This window comes from Microtus pennsylvanicus, chromosome 15, assembly GCF_037038515.1.
Source record: "Microtus pennsylvanicus isolate mMicPen1 chromosome 15, mMicPen1.hap1, whole genome shotgun sequence".
NCBI classification, from domain to species: domain Eukaryota; kingdom Metazoa; phylum Chordata; class Mammalia; order Rodentia; family Cricetidae; genus Microtus; species Microtus pennsylvanicus.
The window spans coordinates 28,194,196-28,214,571 of NC_134593.1; the positions used below are offsets into that span (position 1 = coordinate 28,194,196).

General features: G+C 42.2%; 1 long non-coding RNA gene across 1 annotated transcript in view; it reads right to left on the minus strand.

Moving 5' to 3' along the window:
* Positions 1-20,376, minus strand: part of LOC142835466 (uncharacterized) — a 506,414-nt gene that overhangs the window by 312,864 nt on the left and 173,174 nt on the right. The gene's annotated exons all lie outside the window — the stretch shown is intronic.

Sequence of the window (20,376 nt, forward strand, 5' to 3'; positions counted from 1 at the left end):
AGACCAGTGGTTATTACTGAAATAACTGTTCTCACGTGGGGAATTTGAGCAATGGCCTTTAAAGATCCCTGCAAAGGACCAAATGTTCTGCGTTTATCTAGAGCCCAGAATCATCCCGGAGTTTTATTGTGTTTGTGTATTTAAACGGCATCATTTGCTGGAAATGAAGGAAGTTAAGGAACAATTAATCTGAACTTCCAGTAAAAACTCAAATAAATGGGCAGCGAGAGTATTTCACACGGTTATTTCACATGAGCAAACGAGACAGTTACCAAGGCCAGTAATTCTCACTCCTGACTGCACATTCTGTCTGGAGAGCTCTTAAAAATACCAATCCCCAGACATCACCCCCATCTACAGGATCAGAAATCCCAGAGGTGAGGGCCTGATTTCCGTGTGCATCTAAAGCTCCCCGGAGGAGTTAAACTCGCAGCCCAATTTGGGGGTCCTTAACCTCGGCCTTTTGTCCCATCAGTCTACTTGGCCAAAGTATCCAAAGTATCCAGTTTTGGGGAAATTTGGGATAATGGATTTGCTCCTCTGCCTTGACACATCACTTGATAAACACCCACTACTCATGGAATCCATTGCTCTTGCTTGTCTGATTCACCCTGTCGCTCTTTGCCGGAGTGTGCTCTGGAATCTACAGAGACGTGACTCAGAGGGTGAAATTCAATGAAAGCCTGCCCTTCAAACTTCCCTGGGAAACTCACTCAAGTGGAAACTGAAAATGTACGTGGAAGGGCACCCGTCCTCGAGTACACAAAGGCCAGGCTCTTTCACAAGAGACTTTTACTAACATTTTTGAAGATTTAGAAAGCCACACGTCCTGCCTTCTCTCACTGATGTGACTACCCAGGTCACCAGACTCGAGGCCATAGAATCAAGGGAGACAAGCACAAATGAGCCAACTAGACATGAGCTTCCTGGTACCTGCAATGCCGGTCCTTCTTGAAGGAGTAGAAACAATCATAGATTTGTATATAATCTTACTAAAAAGGAAAGAAGCCAAACTAATTTGATTCTTAAACAGCATTCTTTCATATTTATTTCTAGTCTACCCTGCCTCCTGTTTAATGTTTCATGTTTTATCCAAACCCAAGTCTCCCACAAAGATGCAAGAACACACACACTCATAGAAGCACATCCTTGACCTTTCAACCCCAAGAAGCTTTCAACCCCAAGAAGCAAAAGAAGAGAGGGAGAGAGAGAGAGAAAGAGAGAGAGAGAGCCCTTTAGAAATTTGTGTTAATGATTATTCATCAGCATATTTTTTAATTATTTACATAAAGTTGGAAGTCTTATAAAAATCAATTGGATGTCTTGGGATCAAAACAAGATCTAACTAAAACTGAACAAAAGTCTTCTACCAGATTGGAGTCAATACATCATTTTCTTCTCTAAGAAACTTCTAACAAAAGCATATGCATATGTGTGTACATGTTTATGAAGATCAGAAAATGACCTTGATTGCTAGGTCACTGGAGCCTGGAGCCTGACAATTTACTAGGTTGGCCAGTGAGGCCAGGGATCCTCTCTCTGCCTCCCAGTGTGAGGATTACATGGGCATGCCACCACGTCTGACTTTTTATGGATCACGCTGAAGACTGAACTCAGGTGTTTTTTGACCAAACCATTGACGCAGCACCCAACAAAATATGTTTTACTAGTGATCCAATTAACAGCCAGTAGAAATAGAAAGATACTTCTTATATTTGCTTCTGCCTTAGTAAACAGGAACCCCACTCAGAATTTCACAGCATTCAGGCAAGGGCTCAAGAGCAAAGCAAAGACTTCAGCCCCATGTTCTCACTTCAAAGACTAGTCTTTCTTTTTCTTCCAGATGATCGTTGAATTTGTGTTTGTTGTTTTTTTAGTAAAATATGTAAGTGTATTTCTTCTTTCTATGTTTAAGACTAGAGTTCTGCCAGGTGGTGGTGGCACACACCTTTAATCACTGGACTCAAATCTGGTCTTGAAAAATGGGGGAAAAAAAAAGAATAGAGTTCTGAGAAGGGACCAGCTTAGGTGAATGCCCAGTTGCTCGCTGACAATTAGGAGCAGAAAAGCTAGCTTCATGACTCTTAAAAAAATTACAAAGAGCCGGGCGGTGGTGGCGCACGCCTTTAATCCCAGCACTCGGGAGGCAGAGGCAGGCGGATCTCTGTGAGTTCGAGACCAGCCTGGTCTACAAGAGCTAGTTCCAGGACAGGCTCCAAAACCACAGAGAAACCCTGTCTCGAAAAACCAAAAAAAAAAATTACAAAGAGTTAAAAAGTTCCACCTTTGTAATTGTCAAGGAGGTGGAGAGGAGTCCGTGATGGCTTTGTGGTCATTGACTCACAAGGCAGAGTGTCCAGAGTGACTGACTCTGGCACCTTGTGTTATAACAGTTCTGGAAATGTGTGCCAGATTCCTTTCCAGTTTGGAAAGGCAACATTACAGTAACTAGAGATCTAGTTTTGATGAGAGACAAGAACACAGTTGTGAGTGTAAAGAGATGTGGAGGGAACCACCGCAGTGACGCACTCCGCTCCTGCCCTTTGCTGACCCCACTTGGAGTGCTCACACATTTCCCTATGGACACCTCAGCCTCTTAGCTCACCGACTTGACAAACACGTCTCTGACTCTTGGCTGTCAGGAAAACAAGCATAACTATGCTGTGCTTCATCCCAGTTCTGGAAGTGCTTCACTGTTAAACCTTTATCAAGAGACTCCAGGAAACATAGCGATTTTTTTTCTTCCTTGCAAACTTGAGTCCATAAAGTGGCACAGACACTGAAAGCTAATTTTAGTTTAGACTACCATGTAACACTGTTGTAAAAAGGCCGCCAGTTAGTTCGCAGCTGCTCAGCCCCAAATTAATCACACAGAAACCATATTATTTGCAATACTGTTTGACCAATAGCCAGTTTTGCCCTGCATCTATCTCCAATAGGGGCTAAAAGGCTTCTCTCAACTCTGCCTTCTTTCTCCCAGCATTCGGTTTAGTTTTCCCTGCCTAGCTCTGGTATGTCCTGCTCTGCTATAGGCTCAAAGCAGTTTCTTTATTAACCAATGGTATGCACAGCATACAGAGGGGAATCCCACATCATAACACCTTTGAAGAGTAGCTGAATAAAACCCCATTATTTATTTTACCACTTTTTTCACTTTTGAGATTATAATTTAATAACATCATTTTCCTCTTCCCATTCCTCACTCCAAACCCCACCATATACCCCTTTTTTCTCTCTTTCAAATTTATGGCCTCCATTTCTTTAATTGTTATAACATGTATCAGATAATCAATTGTGCTCTCCCCTGAACAAGACTATTTCTCCCACTCTTAGTATTTCTTAATTGCCTCTAGTTCTTTGAGGAAAGCTCAGGCCTCCGGAGCTTTCCCAGCCCACTCTGTCACGTCTATTATTCCCCTTTACCTTCCCATGCTTAGGCGGTCATGTTGAAGAGACATCAATGGTGTAGCTTCTGATGTCACTAGGCAATAAAATCTCACAACGAACTCCCTAATGCTCTCTCTCTTACAATCTTTCTGCCAACTCTTCTGTTGTGCTCTCTGAGCCTGAGATACAGAAACTGCTTTGTATCCATTGGGATGGAGTTCCACAACTCTGCCTTTTGTTTGGTTGTGGTTTTCTTCTATAGTCTCCATCTGTTTCTTTTTTAAAAAGATATTTATTTATTATGTATACAATATTCTGTCTGTGTGTATGCGTGCAGGCCAGAAGAGAGCACCAGACCCCATTACAGATGGTTGTGAGCCACCATGTGGTTGCTGGGAATTGAAATCAGAACCTTTGGAAGAGCGGGCAATGCTCTTAACCTCTGAGCCATCTCTCCAGCCCTTCCATCTGCTTCTTGAAGGAGGAGATCACATTTTCTTTACTGATGGACACCTAGGATGATTGCATTCCTTGGATGTTACAAATACTCTCTAGTAAATATATATGTGTAAATATCTCTGTAGTGTGTGGACTTGGAGTCTTCCAGGTATGTACCCTAGAGCTGGGCTTTATGGAAGCTCAAATTTTAGCATTTGTAAGCTAAAATTGTATTTAGCATTATACTCTTTCCATAGTGTATTAACCTCTCATGGGGGTGGCATATCAGATATCCTACATATTAGGTAGTTAGATTATGATTCATAACAGGGGTTATGATGTAGCAATGAAAATAATTTTATGGTTGGGATCATCACACCTGAGGAACTGTATTAAAGGGTATCAGCCTCAGAAAAATTGAGAACTTCTGTTCTAGATAAGAGAGGGCTCACAGGCAGGCTGGGGCTGGTTAGGCTTGAAAGTGTGGGGACAGAAGACTGTGAAAGTGATTGAGAATAAAATCTCAGTGGTTTTCATTGTTGCTGCAAAGATAATGCATAGATAAAGGTGGTGTTAGGAGCAAGGTACCAGATATTCACAGTATGGGAAACCATTGCTATGTCTGGATTCGTATCTGATGATGTAGATTTACTTTTCTGTTTTTATACTTGAGACAGTGTCTCACTATGTGGTTCTGCCTCTGCTTTCCAAGTGCTGGGATTAAAGACCTATACCACAATGCCTGTACCCAGATTTACATTCTTTTCATACCAAACCTGAGAGCTAAATGAAGAAAGACACTGAAAAGAAATCCCACACTAGCTCAGAATTGAGAATAATAGACGGTTATTCATTTAGGGGTAGACTCATAAATCAGAATCCTTTGCTGGAACGGAGAACAGAAACTGAATCCCGCAGTCAGAAAAGAGATCGGACATGTGCTTTACATCGGCATAAATAGTATAAGAGGCCATGCCCCAGGTGGCGGGTAACTTAAAGGCTATTGGCTGTATGATTTCCAACAGCACCAAAGATAATCCTGATGTGCTTATGGAGAGGATCATATTTATGTACATTCACTCATAATTAACAACCTGTGTGTGTTGTTAACAAAATTACCAGTGCATATTTCACGCATGTGTTTACCCAAGTTTGAGATTAATTTATATTTTTAGCTTTCAAATTATAGACCTCTGAAAATGTGTATTTACACACACAAATATATTTATATATGTTACACATATACCGTGTATATATTTAATTCACAGTGGCATCTTGCAGAATATTAAAGGCAAATATTAAATTTACCTAACTCAGAATGGGAACATGAGGAAACCATATCCTAAAGTCATAAACTGCTATAATAATTTATTTTTACAGGAGCTTTTTAAAGTCAAGTATGATAAACTAAAAATATATAAAGATTTTTAATATTTTATGAGGAAACTTTGGAGAAAAGACTGGCGTTGGAAAGATGGCTCAGCAGTTAAGTTAACTGCTCTTCCAAAGGACTGGGCTCGACTGCCAGCACCCACATTGTAGTGTGCCACCATCCACTCCAGTCCAGGGAATCTCATGGTCTCTGCTGGCCTCTGCAGGCACCAGACATACATGGAGTACACAGACATGCATGCAAGCATAACACCCATACACATAAAACAAAATAATAATTTTAAAATCTTTTTCAGGAGAAAATACTGTAAGACAAGCTGTACCCGGGCTGTGGGCAAGACCCTCTCTGAAGGCTGAAGTTTCATGATGTCTGATTCAACCAAACTCCTGAGGATTATACGGTGAATATCAAAAGCCTCCAGAAGTGAATAGCAAAACCACTCAGAGTTGACTCAGTTCCAACACAGAGAATCCAACAATCTGAAGCTTTATGGGCTGGAAACCATTGCTTTTGTGGCAAAGGTTTTATGGGGAAAACATATGTGTGTGTGTGTATATATATATATATATATATATATATATATATATAAATATATATATGTATATGTATATGTTATTGTGTTGAGTCTAAAAAGTTAGTCTCTTCCTGTTTTTTGCCTTTATAATAATTGAAGGATGATATAATAAGGTATAGTGGAAACTGATACACTAAGCCTCCACTCTACTTAGAGCCAGGAACAGCAGCCAGAAAGAGCTGGCCCCGGGCTGAAGAGCAGAGGGAAAAAGGATATGTATGGCCCTCGTCCTGGGCAGAACTCAAGGCCAAAAATATGCCTCAAGTCTCTTGGGCTCTGGAAGCCTATCCCTGGGTATGGCCGGACCTATGGGCACAGCTTTGCCTATAAGTCAAAAATTGACCAGAAACCCTCAGATCCCAGTTTCTCAAATGTGAATGAACAACACCATTGCAAGACCCTTGGGAAACATTTCAGTACTAAAGCCTGTATAAACCTCTCCAAGTGACCTGATGCGTGGGTCAGGTAGAGGAACCTGGCTTATTCCATGCCGGTTTGTTGTTCGAACTCACGTTTCCCGCTCCTCTCTGGTAACACCTGGTGGACTTCCATGAAACCCATTTCCCTAGAAAACTCCACCCTCAGCTCGACTTCTCAAATCTTAGACTATCCGAGGAAGGGAACATTTTTGCTCATGTAGCGCCCTAGTAGATCTAGACAAGACTTTGCCTGTTCTTTCTAACTAGTCCATTTGTCGGGTTTCTTACAGGGTCGTGGGTGGTTTACTTACAGGAGAGTGGACATCTCAAAGGCAGTCCTCACAAGGGGCTAACAAGGTGTTTTCTGTCTCATAATCCACAACTATAAATCTCTTCTTCGTTGGCGATGCCTGTTGTGTAAAATATTTAGCTGCACCTCTTGCCTTTAACCTCTAGGTGTCAGCACTACCATCCTTCTCTATTTGTGAATCAACACAGATTCTACGCATCGTAGATAAGGGAACACTCTCCCACTTGGTGTAGACTTCCCGTAGACTGGGACCTTACGAGCAGTAGTCAATGCTGTTAGCCTTCATATCTTAGCTTCCAGAAGTCTCCCCTCCCAGCCTTGAAAGTATGAAGAGATAAAATGAATACTGAGTAGTAAGGGTCTTAGATGCTCTCTTAGTACCGAGGGCACCTGGAATTATGTCTTGGAATGGCTTAGGTGAAGTCCTAGCTATTTTAATCATTCCGGGGTATCCGCCAGCAGTGACTCCATTCCCAGTTAGTGGATGTCTATGTGGAGGAAGGAGGAACTCTAAGAGTAGGACCCCTTCAAGTTGAGAAAGTCATTGAGGACAGCGGGCTCAAGCAGACGCAGAGCTTTCTGGGAAGAAATTTAGTCCCTAAATCCATTAAAACCCCTAGGATAGTTTCTATTTCTACTGGAGCAGCACCGCGCAGCACATCCCCTTCAGTCCCTGAACAGGCTGGAAATTGGTTGTCTCCAAGGTACTCTAAATCTACTCGCCCAGTTCTTCACAATTCAAGTAGTTTAAGATCCATTATTTGCACTGGTAAAAACTCTTCAACTCAGTAATTACATGCTTAGTAAACGTGTTTAGGCTCTGGTTATTAAAATCTAGCATATTAGATATGATTCCTCATTAAAGGTCCTGGTACTGAGAAAAAATCATGTTTTAAATCCTACTGAAAATTGAAAGGGTTTCTTACCCAATATTAAGTCTCTCCACTGATGCAATAAATCATATAAGGCTGAATTAATAAGACCAGGGTCCAGGTTTAATCTGAGCACAGCAACTCCAGGTGTTCTGGGGAGGGGAGAGAAACCGTGTGGCAAATCTACAGTCCGGGTCTTAAAGGTCTTAAAAACCCTGTAGGCATGGTCTTGAGCATCAAGAGGGAGGATTCTCTGCTTGGAGGGCTTTCTGAGGAGCAGGGCTTGGGGAGGGAAGTGGGGCTTGGCTGAGGCCGAGCTTCCACCTAAACAAAAACATCAAGGGAAAGGCTAGCTGTGAATGAACAAGCATGAAGAAGTAACAACTGGCAGGGAGTCGTTGAGCAAGTCTGAACTCAGGCACAGTAAAGAGGGCACTGTTAGCTGACAGCTTTTGCTTGAAAGTATTCAGAGCATCCTCAGTGCTGTTATTCTAGTTTGTAGCTTAGAAGGGATCAGCCCCTTCCATCTTTCAGGATGACACCAGTGGTTTGAAGTCAATCAGTTAATCCTACATCCTGCTTCTGGATGCTTTTGGGAGCAGTTGTAACATTTAGGTCAAACCACAGAGAAAAACAGATCCCAAGGTTTGCTTACTTCCTCCCTTCCACCCCCAAGTGACACACTGCACATTGATGTGATAAATTGAGAGGTTAGAACTGGGTTACGGCAAAGATGGTAGGTAGAAATAGCTTCGCCTGGAGCAGAGGAAGATGCCCACACTGCATGCAGTAGCAGAGAACATCCATACTGAGCATCTTCTGAAATTATATTCAGTAGTCACCACAGTTTCCTTAATGTGAAAGACAGGGTGGCCTGGATGTTCAGTACAACTTTTGGTGATAAAGAATTTGACAAGGGCATGCCATTCAGGTCAGATGAAGATATGTCCTTCATTGGTGGACACGTTACAAGTTTCTTTTAATAAGGAGTGGTCCCTGACAAGACAACTGGAGCCATTTTACTAAAAACAGAGAAAGACAATGTAATCCCAGCTCATGGGAGGCAGGAAGATTGTGAGCTGAGTTTATGGGGTTCACAGAAAACATTGTCTCATAAACAAAAATCAAAACCTATAAGAAACATCCTCATTAAAAGCTCACGATATAGCTATAAAAATAAATTAACGAGTAACAAGCATGCCATGTCAAATAGAAGTGCTCTAAGTGTCCCGTGTGACAATATGTGTCACTGACAGCATCTGAAATTCCTAACGGCGTGCTGACACTGCAGTTAAGTGTTAACGGGCATCTGTCCAAAAGTTCATTTTCACTGACCCGGAAGCACTGAGGCTGGTGGCAGGGATGGGGAGATTGACAATCTGACTGCTTGGACAGAAGCAGCCCCTCCCAGCGCCAGGCAGATCGTCTGCACGTTGCTGCCACCTAGTGTGCAAATATTTATGAGCCACACCAAGATCTAAGAGAAATCTAAGAACTGTTAAATTATCTTTACTTTTATGCTGTGTGAACATACCAGGTGGGGTAGGGGTGTGATGTGTTCAATAACTGGTTACATAAATCACACATCTGGGTTCTTTGGGATATGCATATTGATGGATGTTACACAAATAAAGCTTGCAATTTATTGATTCAAAAATTTAAAGCGTGCAGTATTAATAGTACACAAATTATTGTGTTTCCACCATACTTTGGTAGTTTTTATATCAATACATGTAGGAATGACTTCCATCCATATATTCTCCATTGTGGGTGGCAGTGGGCTTTGTGTTTAAGACAAATTACACTGTAATCCTCAAAACTCACTCTGAGGAAAGACATTATTGGGCTGGAAAAATAGCTCAGTGATTAAGAGCACTTGCTGCTCTTCCAGAAACCAGACTGTGGCTCCTAGTACCCAGGTCAGATGGCTCACAACTGCCTAAAACTCCAGCTCAGGGAATCTGATGCCCTCTTCCCTCCTCCATGGGCACTTGCACATGTGACGTTCACACACACAGACCTACATGCATAAAAAGTAATTCTTTCTTGTAAAGTAAGACATTATTTGCATGCTAACTGTGATAAAGTTTCCTTTTTTGAAACTCTCTGAGGACAACACAAGGGTTGGCACATACAGCATCCAGGCTCACGTAAGCAGCTGAGGTCAAATTTGTAATATTTAGAACAATACTACTATCTTAGTTAATAGTAATGGCATCATTACTATTGCTATGATGAAACACGGCCGCCAAAACAACTTGAGATGAAAGGTATTAGTTGGCTCACGCTCCCATTTCACTGTTTATCATCAAGGAAGTCAGGACAGGGACTCACACGGGGCAGGCTCCTGGGGGCAGCAGCTGATGCAGAGGCCCTGGAGGAGAGCTGTTTACTGGCTTACTTCCCATGCCTTGCTCATGTTGCTTTCTGATAGAATTCAGGACCACCAGCCCAGAGAGGGCAGCACTCACAACCATCTGTGCCCTGCCGCATCAATCATTAATTCAGAAAATGCCCTACAGCCGGATCTAATGGAGGCATTTTCTCAATTGAAGTTCATTCTTCCCCGGCTTGCATCAAGTTGACTTAAGACTATCTAGCCCAACTACACTGGCAAATGTTTAATATCCACAGATACTTTGTTCCAAAGCCACCATGTCCTCAACTTTATTAGGTTCTTACTCCTTCCTTCACCAGACTGCATGTTTTCATGCCCCTGTCTTACACTGCACATGAATCTCACAGTAAATTCAGGTAAATGCAGCAGGCGTGTCACAGCCTGGATGCTATGCTGGCTTTAAGTTTCCTTTACCAAACAATTGAACCTGTTACTTTTTAATTGGCTTCACCCATGTTCCCAAGGCAAAGACAAAGAGCAGGCTGAACTCATCAGAACAGAACAAGAATGGCCTCTAGCCCAATCCTTCCATGCACAACTGAGTTAGCGTTCTTGTTTTCAAAACCCCCATTGGAATAACCCACTCACTTCTGCAACTTTAACTGAACGTCAATTTTATGATTCTTTATTCTTACCATCATAAGTTTATCAATAGGATTGTAGAAGATGTAAGAGTCTAAATCACCGCCCCCTGCAAATTTGATAAAAAACATGAACGTTACCATCCAAAAAACTCGGTCCATTCTCCAACAACTTTGAAAAGGCATGAATTTGAATGAAAAGTTACATTTATTTGTTTATTTATTATGTATACAATATTCTGTCTGTGTCTATGCCTGCAGGCCAGAAGAGGGCACCAGACTCCATTACAGATGGTTGTGAGCCACCATGTGGTTGCTGGGAATTGAACTCAGGACATTTGGAAGAGCAGGCAATGCTCTTAACCTCTGAGCCATCTCTCCAGCTCCTGAAAAGTTATTTTTTAACTCATCATGTACAAGGACTTGTTAATGAAATTACCCTTTCATATTTTTCATCAGAACAGAGAAGGCTGGAAGATTAGGCTAGCACACTGAAAGTATTGAAAAACTAAACAGACCATCCATTAGGATTCTCCATCTGAAAAACGCATCCAAAATGTATGAGACACCGAAACATTCTCAGGTAGGAGAAACCAGAATGCTTTCAATAATGAAAGTGATTTATAAGGAACAGAAGAGAGGGTCTCGGGAAGATGCTTCAGAAGACAAGGACATATGGTGCCAAGCCAGACGAGCCGGGTTTGATATTTTGATACCTGAGATTTGTGGTAAAAGGAGGAAATGTACCCCTTCAAGTTGTTCTCTGGCTTGTACACATACTCTGGTGTATGTCCATACACAAATACACACACACACACACACATAAACATACACACAGAGACACACACAGAGTGTAATAAAAACGAGAGCCCAAAAATCGATGAGAACCAAATAATGATTTACAAATAAACGAAGAATATCATTAAAATGACATATAAAGGCAAATTCCTAACTAGAATAGATGAGTGGGGTAGGTCGTGTTCATTCCCACATGAGAGTCCCTAGACAAGGCTGGAGCTGAAAGAGATAACTTTTGAAAAGAGATCCTAATAGCCAGGACACCTTCCTCTATCACATCCTCCAACCATCCTTGTTCTCTGGCATAAATTCTTTAATCTTTTGCTTAGAAAAATGGTTTCTTAGGTATTCAGTGTTATAAATTGGATAATCATGGTTAGAACTAAATTAATACATGTTACCACTGGAGATGATTGCAGCCTGAAGCTTTCCCGCCAAGGAAGTTGGTAACATTTAAGATTATTACGTGGCATTTTCAGTACTGTTGATGATTTATAAAAAAAATACAATATTCATACGATTAAGGGCTGAAGGCTGTGCATGGGCTGTTAAGGTCCCCTGTGACTTTTAACCAAGTTTTAAAGGTAGAGCACCTGTGTGGATTTGAGGGAGTCAAAGCTAGAAATTCTTAGGCATTTTAAGGGGAATGACTTACTTCTGATAGGGGCAATCTAAACAGAGAGTGTCTACTGAAAACCCTCAGTTCATCCCAAGGTGGAGAGTTTTTGATAGCTATCAAAATATTTTATCATTTGCACCACCAAGGGTGAGGAAACAAATTTTCCAGGTTGCGTAAAGACTTGGCTCCACCAAGGTATCTTCTTACTAAGGTTTATGCTTCGAAATTATTTTCTCTAAGGTAGGGTTCAATTATTCAACAGTTTCCTAAAATGGGTTCTGTATTTACCCCATTCACATTACGAACTGTTGTTGCTTTCCGTGAAGAATATAAAGACTATCTACCAATTTTTAAGTACAAGTGTCATAATCAAATCGGGCCTAAATAATCATCAGATTTCTCTTTTGTTGATATCGTTTGGTTTTTCGTTTGTTTGCTTGTTTATTGTTTGTGACAGGACCTCACCGTAATCTAGGCTCACCCTGTCTGCACTGTGTAGCTTAGGCTGTCTTTGAGCTCCTGGCAATCCTCCTGTGTCAGCCTCTTGCATACTGAGATTGCAAGCATGAGCAACCACATTAGGGTCCAGTAATTTCTTGATTCCCTTGCTAGATATTTAACCTGTATGGAATAAAAACTAACTGTTCTCCTTTTAAACACTTACATACCATTTTTTTTGCTAGAAAAAAAAATGTTAACTTGAATTTATTTCAATTCCAACTGTACCAAAATACTTTTTATCTGTGGACAGCGAGATTTTATTTCAAATAGCTTTCTAGTGTCTTTGGGATTCCCTTGTTGGTGTTTCCTTTGGCCTAACTAAGCGATGTGTTAGTTAGGCCATGACCTTCGACCACTGGTTTGTTTTCTTCAGCTGGGAGCACAATGGTTTTCCAAGACAAGTCAGGAGGCTACACTGATGTAAGCAACTATCAAGAGCTGACTTGAATCCACACCTTCATGTCCTCAGCACTTCCTAGTGCTGAGCTGGGAGGAAACAGGGCGGGAAGAACAATATTTCCTGTCCTCAGTCCACTCCCATCCAAAGCCAGAGGCCTGTGAGCCAGGGCACGAAGAGAAAAAAATGTAACCATGGCAACTAAGGCCGAGCAAGCCATTGAAACTGACCATGTTATTTGCGAACGGGATATTTAGTGTTCCCTCACTAAAGAAAATAGAACTATGGTTTGGTCACAGGTATTAATTCCCTTCCACGTTGCCGCTGACATGTCTGGGTGAGCTTTGTCCCGGAAGGCGGCACATGAATAGGATACAGGATGAACTTTTTTAAAACTTGCTTGTACATCTTGTACTCGGAAGTTTGGATTTCACTTCTTGAGTGTTCAGTACCTGTGATGCTGTCTGTGTAGAGGGGTACAGACCTAGAACGCACAGTGCCGTGGGCATGCATACCCGGCAGGGAGAACGTCGTCCTAGAATAAACACACTCACATTTGAGAATGTTGGAACAACTCCTCACGTTGTGTAACTGAGAGTAAAACAGAACTATCTTACAAAAGTGATATGCCCATAGTCACGGTGGAAATTTCAAGATCAAATCTATTTTTCCGCCTTTCGCATGGTCAAAATAATATGCGTGGATCCATTTTTCTTGATATCATCATTTAGGAGAAGAAATGAAGGGGTTTGGGCATCAGACAGCCTGTGTCTGAAGATTCTTTCTCTGATTCTTTATGAGAGTTCATAATCCCAAAGTCCCTGTCCCTCTTCTGGATACACAGCTCCACCCACCATGTCCACTCCTATTCTGGGTTTCTTAAATGGCTTTATGCTCCAATACTTGCTGTCCACTTAAAGCCTTCAAGGCTCAGGACATGACACATTGTCCTTTTTCTGTAAAACCTGCCACACTCGACCCTCTAAACAGCCACAAATCTCCAGGTTGGTGCATTTCGGCGCTCGAGTACTCTTGAGTATCATCTGGCGTGCTGTGTCTATTGCACTGTACTGTGTGGCCTTGTTTCAACTAGCTGCTCTCTCCTGGCCACATACAACATCAAACTTTCTCATCAGCAAAAGTGTCCATCCGGTGATAACGTATCAAGAGAAGGAGCAAAGAGAGAGGACTCGGGGGAACTTTTCCAGCTTTATTACCTGTAGCACTGATGACTGAAATGGTAGAAATTTACTAAAGAATAATAGAAAAATTAAGATCTAAGTACCTGTAAGGCAAATGTATATGAAGCATTTGAATTGGGTTTTCAGGGGGAAAAAAAAAGATAAGTGAACTTTAAGCTGTTTTCCCTGAAGCGCTAGTGTTCTTCAAAGACGTACCAGGACCTTTGGAAGAAAGTAATGCCTGCTAACAGGATGAGGCTCAGCTTCCTGGGCCTCAAGCCACAATGGCTGTACTGTCTTTTGAGAGAGAGAGAGAGAGAGAGAGAGAGAGAGAGAGAGAGAGAGAGAGACTTGCCCATTGAAAGCAATGAATAGCTTTTCAATCCCATTCTTTCAAAGCTTTCTCTGTAAGAATGTAAGGCTCTCTGGGGTCAGTGGGAACCATCGGCTTGCCTTATTAGCTCTCACCCACAGAGACCGTGGTGAGTTAGGGATAATACAAAACTCCAGGAAACATACAGAAAACATTATTTCTCTGACAAGTGCTCCATGTCCCCTAAAACTGTCTGAAATACGGGGTCTCATTTAGGGATGGAAACATTTACGTTAACAATCTGGGTGGCTGAATTACCAAGAAAAATGTCTGCACCTTCACCGTTCAGAAGGCTAGGGCACTCTATTTAAATAGTTGTGAACATCGTGCAGTATTTTCACAGAAGACATGATTTTGTTTTAAAATGTTGATCTAGGAGACTGAGGAGACAGCCCAGCAGTTAAAAGTGCATGTGGCTTCTGCGGGGGAACCAAGGTTTCAGAACTGAAGTAACAGGGCTCACAACTGCGTGACCCTTGCAGCTCCAGGATCTGTCTCCTTCTGACTTCATCCGGCACCTACACTCATGCACACAGACCCCAAACACAGACTCGCGGACATACACATAAGTAAAATTAAAAACTAAATCTTAAAAAATGAAGAAGAAGAAGGAGGAGGAGGAGGAGGAGGAGGAGGAGGAGGAGGAGGAGGAGGAGGAGAAGGAGAAGGAGAAGGAGAAGGAGAAGAAGAAGAAGAAGAAGAAGAAGAAGAAGAAGAAGAAGAAGAAGAAGAAGAAGAAGAAGAAGAAGAAGAAGAAGAAGAAGAAGAAAAGTTTTAACCTAGGACTAAAGATTTAACTCAGTTGGAGATTGCCTATCACGGGCCTCTGGGTTCAGTCTCCAGCATCACTTAAACCTGGTGTGACGGCACACACTCCTACATGCCTCAAGTGCCCTGGGGGTGGAGGGAGGAGAAGGTAGGAATTGGGATCTTAAAGAAGGTTTAGACAATTTTGGTGTATCTGTTCCCCTCAAATAGTGGACAATGAGGACTACTGAGAACTCAAGAACAATGGCAATGGGTTTTTGATCCTACTGCACGTACTGGCTTTCAGGGAGCCTAGGCAGTTTAGACTCTCACCTTACTAGACCTGGATGGAGGTAGGCGGTCCTTGGACTTCCCACAGGTCAGGGAACCCTGATTGCTCTTCGAGCAGATGAGGGAGGGGGACTTGATCGGGGGAGGGGGAGGGAAATGGGAGGCGGTGGCGGGGAGGAGGCAGAAATCCTTAATAAATAAATAAATTAAAAAAATAAAATAGATAAATTTTAAAAAAAACTAGCATGTTTTAGGAGAATAATTTGTCAGACTCCAGCTACCAAAAGAAATCACTAGGGGGCAGCAAAGGTACTGCTCTCGATCGCGTACTGGCAAGGAAGAGGCTGTGGTTGCAGTCACTGTAGAGGAAGTGGGTGGGAAGCCCAAGGTCTGGGAAAATGACCATAATAACAGTACCTAGTGTTTATATAGCACCTTTCTTCAATTAGCTCAGCGTGTTTGGATATGATTATTCAGCTGGGAGCTTCCAGTTGTGGGAAATGAGGCACAAGGCAAACACGTGGCCTAGGTGGGACAGAGTGGAAGACTAATTCTTACTCATTCCCAGTGCCCATTCATTATTCTTACCCGGAAACGCTGATGCGTGATCCTTCCTGGGCATTTCCTTAGAGACAATAAGGTTAGAAGTCGAGAGCCCCAAACTGAAACGGGTTAAATTGAAAGCTTTCTAAATTCTACTCGTCGAGGGAGGGACCACCTGCGTCAGAGCCACGAAAAAACTGAAATAGAACTATATAAATCGTGTGCTCGGCTATAAGCTGTCAGGCTGACCACATCACTTTCCAACATGCATCTTAAAAATATGTAGATAATCCTGACTTTTGAGCAAATTTATATTTTTAAGCAATTGTAGTCTAATCTTAATGTAAACGACTCATTGTTCATCCACACTCTGCCACAACAGACCCCAAAAATAACTAACAACGACCAAAATGAACTCGTATTTTAAAAGCTAAACAAATCTTTATTGCGCAGAGAACATGCTATGTGCCAGCATAGTTTAGTAGAACCACTTTGTGACAGGTAACCCAGATTTGACTAATGTACAAATAAGTCTCTGCTTAGTCACCGCGGGCACATGGCCCCGTGAATGCTTCCAGGGAGAACATTTGCGAGAACGGGGTGTGGTGCGTGGTTAAGATGTCATTTAGGGTATCAACTGCTGAGTTCGATACTTGTTTCTGTAAGGTGAAAGGCTTGCCCAAAGCACCTGCAGGAGGAAGGGTTGATTTGGGTTCCCAAGTATGGAACAGCAGGAAGAGACAGATGGTCACACCGGGTCCACGAAGCAGAGACATGAATGCTGAGGCTCCGCTCGCTTTCTCTTTCTCTTCAGACCGGGTCCCCAGCTCATGGGCAGCTGGTGCCCACATTTAGGGCAGGTCTCCATACATCCATTAACCTGGAATCAATCTAGAAACTTCCTCCCAGTTACACAGGGGGTCTTCTCTCGCTAGATTCTAGATTCTGTAGTTAACAATATTAGCCATTACAGCTGCTAATAAAAAGTCTACAGTCTTTTTCTTTTATTCCTTTCTCAAAGCACTAGCGATGCCCCCCCCCCCCGCCCCACCTCACAACAGGGATGTCAGACAATGGCTGCCCCTTTAAAGACCTAACACCAATAGACTCGCCCTCCAATTTCACCAATACATGCTTTTCTTTACATTTCAGAAGGTGCTTTAATACGGTTCCTAAATAGTTCGTAGACTCTTCCTATAGGATTAAAATCAGGAATTGTCGAAAAGTGGTAGACAGTCCACGTTAGAGGTGAACTGAGCTCTGCGTCACGAAATTAGACACTTTAGAGACTCCGTGTCCTGAAATAGGAATCATGTGTCATTATTTATGAGCTATCTTTTTTCTCCTACATGTTCCCTGGATTTCAGAAATTCCAAAGATTTTTTTGGATTTTATTTTATATATCTGGTGCTCACCTCAGCTGTCTGATCTGATGTGGGTAAAGACTGACTCCAGCTTAAACTGATCGCAGTTGCTCCCTCCCTCCCTCTCTCTCTCTGTCCCTGTTGCTCTCTTTTCCTCCCTCCATCCTTTCTGCATACAGATGTCTATGAAGGATCTGGCTTGGAAGGAGGGGACTGTGATGCTAGACCTTGGCAGCTGAAGAAATAGTGCCACTGTGTCAGCATCTTATTGCCACCCAAACGTGACTTAAAATCACCCATCCCATGTAGGGATAAGTCCCGCCCCTTGGGGGCGTGTTCACCTCAGGCTAATGTCTGCCTATAAATTTGGCAAGCGTGCTCCCAGCCTTCCCTTTTCTGCTTTCCTGGTCTCCGCGGGAACGGTGGTTCTGTAAGTCTATTTCGCCATTAAAGCTATATTATATTGTTACAATCTGTCTACATTCGTTTACGTTGCTACAATCCCACATATGTTAAAGCTGTAAAATCAAACCACACCAAGATAAAGTTGTCCTGACACAGCCAGTAGCAGATCCAAATCCCTCATCTAAGTCTCCCACTTCTGAGAAGCATCACCTTTCATAATAGCCACAAACAGCATAAAATATCTTGGGGTAACTCTGACCAAGGAAGTGAAAGATTTATTTGACAAGAACTTTAAGTCTTTGAAGAAAGAAATTGAAGAGGACACCAGAAAATGGAAGGACCTCCCATGCTCTTGGATTGGGAGGATCAACATAGTAAAAATGGCAATTCTACCAAAAGCAATCTATAGATTCAATGCAATCCCCATCAAAATTCTTCACAGATCTGGAGAAGACAATAATCAACTTTATATGGAAAAACAAAAAACCCAGGATAGCCAAAACAATCATATACAATAAAGGATTGTCTGGAGGCATTACCATCCCTGACTTCAAACTCTATTACAGAGCTACAGTATTGAAAACAGCTTGGTATTGGCATAAAAACAGAGAAGTCGACCAATGGAATCGAATAGAAGACCCTGACTTTAACCAACAAACTTATGAACACCTGATTTTCGATAAAGGAGCTAAAAGTATACAATGGAAAAAAGGGAGCATCTTCAACAAATTGTGCTGGCAAAACTGGATGTCAATCTGTAGAAGAATGAAAATAGATCCATATCTATCCCCATGCACAAAACTCAAGTCCAAATGGATTAAAGACCTCAATATCAGTCCGAACTCACTGAACCTGATAGAAGAGAAAGTGGGAAGTACTATACAACACATGGGCACAGGAGACCACTTCCTACGTATAACCCCACTTCTGAAAGAGTGTTGAATCATGAGTGTGATGGGGGGCGGGCATGTGAGTGTGGCTGCCCATGGAGGTAGGAACAGGTCATTAGAGCACCTGGCATGTGAGTGTGGTTGCCCACAGAGGTCAGAACAGGTCCATAGATCACCCAGCATGTGAGTGTGGTTGCCCACGGAGGTCAAAGCAGGTCACTAGAGGACCTGGAAATGGAGTTCTCTAGTTGTTGCCCTGGACTTTGTTCCTGGGAGTCAAACTGGGTGGGGTCTCCTGCAAAATCAGTAGTAGGTCTAACCTAACTACTGAGCCACCTTTGTGACCCTCAAGCCTCATCTTATTTGTATTCTATATTGACTTCATTTATTAAATGATTTTTTGAGATACGGTCTCATTATTTAGCCTTGGCTGGTCTGGAACTTGTAGACCAGAAAGGCATCAAACTCATAGCAATTTTCTACACTGCCTCCCCATGTGCTGGGATTAGAGGCATGTACCATCATGCATAGATTCCAAACAAATTTTTCTTAGTTTTTAACTGATACATAACATTATATACATTAGCTATGTCTATAGAGTACCATGAAATGGCTTGATACATATGAACACTGTGTAATGTTTTAATCTGGTTCAGCGTATCCACCTTCTCAAAGGAATTTATTATCATAGAAATGAATTGAGAGAGTCCTTAATACACAATGACTCATAAAAAATTGATATGCTTTTAGTCAATTGAGAGAAAATTAAGAAAAACTAAACCTTGATGTTTGTCATTTCAGATTTGCAGACTTGAAAATTTCTTCTCGGCTGGGAAATATACACATGTTATTTAAAAAATATAAAAACTCCCTGATCCCTCCTCTTTGTAATGGTCCTCCCCCAGAGTTCTGATGTATGAAGATCTGGGTAACAAATTTCACCAGAAAGTGACCATATAGAAAATTTCACTCAAGTTTTGAGAACAAACATCATCAGTCTTTTTTCTACATTTTAAGTAGAGTTTTCTAAGAATAAATATGAATTGGCCAGATTTCCAAGTCTCTGCTTATTGCAATCACTGGAATTGTAGATTTGGGGGGAGCCAGGGTCCCACTCCGTAGCTCAGGCTGGCTGCAGACTCCCTGGGATGTTCCTGTTTCAGCTTCCTGAGAGTTACAAGGCTTTCCCTCAAACAACACGTGCGTTAAAACATGCAGCTCATTTTGCCAGAACTGCCTGACCTTCATCTTTCCAGCTAATCTGGGACTTCCCTGGAGGTAGGAATGTTCTTATTCACAAGTTCCATTGAACGAATAAGACATGATGCACAGTCTATGAATGACGGCGGGGAGGGTATGCCGATAGCTGAGTGTCGTCATAGGGTCATCCGAGGGCGGAGAGAAAAGACGGAATGAAAAATGAAACGGGATGGAAACTTCAAAATCTGCTGCACTCAAGTCATGGCAAACAGAAAAGGCTTGGTGGCTAATACAATAAACAATCGCTGAGCTAGAAAGAGAGGCCATTGGTGTTTTGTGTCGTGGAAAAGGAAGAGAATCTTTTAGAGGTTTGGGTTGGCATGATTGCAAAGGTTAGAAATGATAGGAAATGTGGTAGCTATTAGAGCAGTCCGCAAACGCTCAAGCCAGCTCCTGCTCTGTGGTACATTAAAGATCGTGCCTCCCTAACTGAGTGAGCATAGTGAGACACAATTGAAAGTCATGTGTCTTCTCCCACCGAAAGCTTCGAGGGCTGGTGAAAATGTCCCCCTTTTCAAAGTCCCCCTGCCATGATGACTACAGATTTAGGGCATGGTGCGGGGCTAAGGACTAAGTGTGACACCGTGTGACACAGTCTCTGCTGCCACCCACCCTAGGGCAGGCACAATGAATAA